Genomic DNA, 6,000 nt, shown 5'->3' with positions numbered 1-6,000 from the left:
GAAATTATTGAACTCGATATTGAGTCCGGAAGGCTGCAGAGTGCCTAATCGGAAGATGAGGTGCTGTTCCTCGAGTTTATGTTGAGCTTCCGTGGAACAATACAAGAGGCCAAGGATGGTGAGGTCCGAGTGGGAATGGAGCGTTGAATTAAAATGACAGGCGACCGGAAGCTCGGGGTCACCCTTACGGACTGAACGGAGGTGTTCGCAATTCCAGCACATCAATGAGAAGCCGACAAAGAGCTTCAATGTAGGGCAACCAGTCTTGGCCCACGACTACCGAACAGAGAAATGGCAACCAGGAATGATATGCACACGGCAGGGGCCACTAATGTACACAGTGGATGTTGGGGAGAACATTGTGAGACGCCATGTCGACCAGATCCTAGAGTCACAGGAACGAGTCAACCCCATGTCTCGCGTACCTGGTGATGAACCCGACATACAGGTCGCATCTACCCCAGAAACAGTAGCATCGGAAGCTGATGAACCAACCGACGACAGGGGGCCAGAATCACCTCCGTACTAAGAGCAAGACACTCAGGAAAGGCGCTATCCAGAAAGGATCAGGAAGCCGCCCCAAAGACTGAATTTATAAGTGGACTATTTTCAGTTAATGTTGCATGTTAAAAGTGTTAATTGTTAAATGAATGTTATGGTACTGTTAATCTAAAAGGGGAGGAATTGTAGTGTATGTACCTTTAAGGGGAGAACTACTTTTTACAGCTCCTGTATACTGTAGTACCGGCAGTGACCACACCTGTATATAAACCCTGAGTAGGGATCTGTACTGTTAGTTTTTAGAGTAACCCTCATCCAGTAAACACCGTTGATTGTTCCTCTGCAGTCTCTGTCTATTTATTGAAGGACACCATACATCAAGATTCACGGATTTAACACAAACACTCCCCACAGTTCAGACAACGTACAGTGCAAACACTCTCCACAGTTCAAACAACACACAGCGCTAACACTCCCCACAGCTCAGACAACACACAGTGCTAACACTCTCCACAGTCCAGACAACACACAGTGCTAACACTCCCCACAGTTCAGACAACGCACAGTGCAAACACTCCCCACAGTCCAGACAACGCACAGTGCAAACACTCCCCACAGTTCAGACAACGCACAGTGCAAACACTCCCCACAGTTCAAACAACGCACAGTGCAAACACTCCCCACAGTTCAAACAATGCACAGTGCAAACACTCTCCACAGTCCAGACAACGCACAGTGCAAACACTCTCCACAGTCCAGACAACACACAGTGCTAACACTCCCCACAGTTCAAACACACAGTGCTAACACTCCCCACAGTTCAGACAAGGCACAGTGCTAACACTCCCCACAGTCCAGACAACGCACAGTGCAAACACTCCCCACAGTTCAAACAACGCACAGTGCAAACACTCTCCACAGTCCAGACAACACACAGTGCTAACACTCCCCACAGCTCAGACAACACACAGTGCTAACACTCCCCACAGTTCAAACACACAGTGCTAACAATCCCCACAGCTCAGACAAGGCACAGTGCTAACACTCTCCACAGTCCAGACAACACACAGTGCTAACACTCCCCACAGTTCAGACAACGCACAGTGCTAACACTCTCCACACTCCAGACAACACACAGTGCTAACACTCCCCACAGTTCAAACACACAGTGCTAACACTCCCCACAGTTCAGACAAGGCACAGTGCTAACACTCCCCACAGTCCAGACAACACACAGTGCTAACACTCCCCACAGTTCAAACACACAGTGCTAACAACTCCCAAGTGCTGCTATTGCATAAAATCACTCACTAATCATTCCATAAAGACACACAGGAATTTGACAAGGTTGTTAAACCAGATCAGGCTTGTTGGACCTTTGTTGCCTTTAGTGTTGTTGGCAAAGAGCTCTCTGCATTCCTATTTATTTGCATACTACAAGGAGCTGTGGGCTAAATTTTCTTCTAGTGCAGAACTTTGTGGGTGAGAGCGCACATGAGGAATTTGGATGCATAACCCCATGATTTTCTGTTCTATCATTTTAGAATCATAGAATGATATTGTACAGAAGGAGGCCATTCGGCCCATCCTGCCTGTGCTGGCTCTTTGGTAGAGCTATCCGATTAGTGCTATCCTGCTCTTTCCCCATAGCCCTGTAAATTTTTTCCCTTCAATTTATCCTTTAATTCTCCTTTGAATGTTACTATTGAATCTGCTTCCACCACTCTTTCAGTGCATTCCAGATCACAACAATTAAAGGATAAATTGAAGGGAAAATTTTTTTTTTCCCTATTGTCGCCTCTGGTTCTTTTGCCAATCACCTTAAATCTGTGTCCTCTGGTTACCGACCCTTCCATCACTGGAAACAGTTTCTCCTTATTTACCCTATCAAAACCCTTCATGATTTTGAACACCTCTATCAAATCTCCTCTTAAACTTCTCTGCTCTAAGAAGAACAACCCCAGCTTCTCCAGTCTCTCCACACAACTGAAGTCCCTCATCCCTGGTAATATTCTAGTAAATCGCTTCTGCGTCCTCTCTGCACAATTTCCTAGCTGAGGTTTAGCATAATGTCCTTGCTTTTGTACTCTATTTCTCTATCAATAAACCCAAGGATGCCATATGTTTTTTTAATGGCCATCTCAACTTGTCCCGCCGCCTTCAAAGATTTGTGTACATACACCCCCAGGTCTCTCTTTTCCTGCACCCACTTTAAAATTGTACCATTTAGTTCATATTGCCTCTCCTCATTTTTCCTACCAAAATGTATCACTTCATACTTCTCTGCATTAAATTTCATCAGCCATGTGTCTGCCCATTTCATCAGTCTGTCTATGTTCTCCTGAAGTCTGTTACTATCCTCCTCATTGTTTACTACATTTCTGAGTTTTGTGTCACCTGGAGACTTTGATATTATGCCCTGTATACCCAAGTCCAGGTCATTAATATATATCAGAAAGAGCAATGGTCCTAATACCAACTCTTGGGAACACCACTGTATACATCCCTGCACTCTGGAAAACAACCGTTCACCACTGCTTTCTGTCCCGTAGCCAATTTTGTATCTATGCTGCCACTGTCCCTTTGATCCCATGGGCTTTAATTTTGCTAACAAACATTTTAATGGATGAAAAAGCGTGGAGGTGCTCATACCCAAATTCCCAAAATGCATTCTGGATCACAGAACCCTTTACCTGGAGCACTAAAGACAAACATTTACCCTTTTATGTTCAACATATGTTCCTTTGGTAACCACGCAGATGTCAACAAGCAATTAAAATGGTTCTTGCAGCCATAACCACAAATTATTTTTTGCTATTTTAAGAATATATGTTGTATCACCTTAAACTGGAGTAACTCATATTCGATTTTATTCCTCTTTTCTGAAATATTCTGGGTTTTGACATTTCAATTTATTGCTTCTTATCTGTGTTTGCCTGTGGATCATTTGATTGGCTATGCCCATTGGGCAAATATTGTAAATAGTGAGTCCCTGACAAGTATCTTTATTTTCATTTCTTTAAAAAATGTAAATTGTGAGTTTTATTTCTCTTCACTCTTTGAAGATTATGGTACAGTGAAAGCTTTTAATATCCACATTCCTATCATCTACTGAGATGATGACCTCCACCGTTATGGCAGATAATTGAGCTTCCACTATATTGCAGAGATAATAACAGGCCTCAGAGTGAAATAGAAGTGACAATATAAAGATGTCAACAACAACAAAAAATTGAATTATTTGAAGAAGTAACGGAAAGAGTAGATAAGGGTAATGCAGTATACGTAATATATTTGGATTTCCAAAAGGCCTTTGATAAAGCACTGCATAACTAAGGTCAGAACATGTGGGGTCAGGGGACAAGTAGCAAGCTGGCTACAAAGCAGAGAGTAGGGGTTAAAGGTAGTTACTCAGTTTGGCAAAAGGTGGAAAGTGGTGTTCCACAAGGCTCAATGCTGGGACCACTGTTGTTCATCATTTACACAAACGATTTGGACTCGGGAATCAGAAGTACAATTTCAAAATTTGCAGATGACACCAAATTGGGGGGTGTAGTTAATACAGAGGAGGACTGTGACAAAATACAGGAAGACATTACTAAACTTGCAGAAAGGGAGTGTAATTGGCAAATTAACTTCAATATAGATAAGTGTGAGGTGGTACATTTTGGTAAGAAGAGTAAGGAGGCCACATACTCCTTGGAAAAGAAGTGTCTAACTGGGTAGAGGAACACCGGGATCTGGGGGCACAGATTCACAAATCACTAAAAGTAGTGATGCTGGTTAATAAGGCCATAAAGAAAAGTAAACCAAGCACTGGGGTTCATTTCTAGAGGGATAGAATTGAAAAGCAGAGAAGTTATGTTAAACTTCTATAGAACCTTGGTTAGACCACACTGGGAGTACTGTGAACAGTTCTGGTCTCCATATTATAAAACAAACATAGAGGCAGTGGAGAAGGTGCTAAAATTGTTTACTAGAATGATACCAGAACTGAGAGGTTATAACTATCAGGAAAGATTGAACAGGATGGAGCTCTTTTCTCTAGAAAAGAGAAGGCTGAGGGGTGACCTGATAGAGAACTCAAGATTATGAAAGGGTTTGGTAGGGTAGCCGTAGAGAAGATGTTTCCACTTGCGGGCGAGACCAGAACTAGGGGCCATAAGATAGTCACTAATAAATCCAATAGGGAATTCAGGTGAAACTTCTTTACCCAGAGAATGGTTAGCATCTGTAACTCACTACCACAGGGAGTAGTTGAGACGTATAGCACAGATGCATTTAAAGGGAAACTAGATAAGCACATGAGGGAGAAAGGAATAGAAGGATATGTTGATGGGGTTAGATGAAGAGGGGTGGGAAGAGGTTGGTGTGGAGCATGGTTTGGACCAGTTGGGCTGAATGGCCTGTTTCTGTGCTATAAACAGTATGTAATACTATGTAACTTAAGTACCCATTTGAGGAGGTCCAGGGACAATTCCCCAGGATGATAGCTGGGATGAAGGGATTCAGCTCTGATGAGAGACTGGGAAACTTGGGTAATATTCCCTGGAGATGCGATGGTTAAGGGATGACCTGACTGAGGTGTTTGAAATAATCAAGGAAATGAACAAGGTAGATGACGCTTCCCTCTAATACAGGAATCCAGAACAAGACGACATAATCTTCAGATTAGAACTAAACTGGTTAAAAACAAATCCATGAAAAGTTTCTTCACTCAAAATCTTGCGAGAATGTGGGACACACTGCTCCAGAAAGCCATAGATGCAGAATCAATTGAGGTGTTTAAAAGGGAAGGACATACTTATTTGTAAGTAAGGGTATTAAGTGATGTTAAGAAACGGTACGGAATTGAGATTAAAAAGATAGAAGGGCTGATATTAACCCTGCCCGTCTGGTGGCCATTCGTTTAAGGTGGCTGCAGCGACTTATTCCTCTTCGATCCCCCTCTCTTCGGTTGCAATTTTAACCTGCTCTTTTGCGATCCTACTTTAAATATGCCGATTGGGCTCCAAAGATGTCATTGGGGACTGACTGCAATTTTAACCCCAGGCCTGAGTGGAGAAGCTGTTGTGGCTTCCCCGCCAGGTCAATACAGCAACAATCTGGGGCTAGAAGTGTAAGTTATTTAAGTTGTTTCTTTGTAGACCAGGATGAGCAGGAGTGCTCCTTTGGATCCCCACAAGGCAATCTTGGGCCTCTCTGGCCCCGGGATTCCTTCCCCCACCCCTGATATGAGGCCTTTCCGACCCCACTTCCTAAGCGTTTATCTTACTGCTGGGGACCATTCCTTCGAGCCCCCAGAGGTGTCCTTCTGTCACCTAGAAACTCGCAGAAAATGAATCAATTTTTTCTTTAATCCCCCTCTGACGTTTAGCCTGGGTTGCTTGCAGTAGAATGCAAAAGAATCCTGGAACCCTAGTTGGCAACCCTAGTTCCTTCTGGAAGCTAGTTTAAAAGTATCATTGGTAGAGACCTGGGAGCAAGTTCTTTGCCTGC

The sequence above is a fragment of the Somniosus microcephalus genome, chromosome 18, assembly GCF_052327205.1.
Source record: "Somniosus microcephalus isolate GS21.2 chromosome 18, FLI_Smic_1.0, whole genome shotgun sequence".
Lineage (NCBI taxonomy): Eukaryota > Metazoa > Chordata > Chondrichthyes > Squaliformes > Somniosidae > Somniosus > Somniosus microcephalus.
This window is presented reverse-complemented; position numbering follows the sequence as displayed.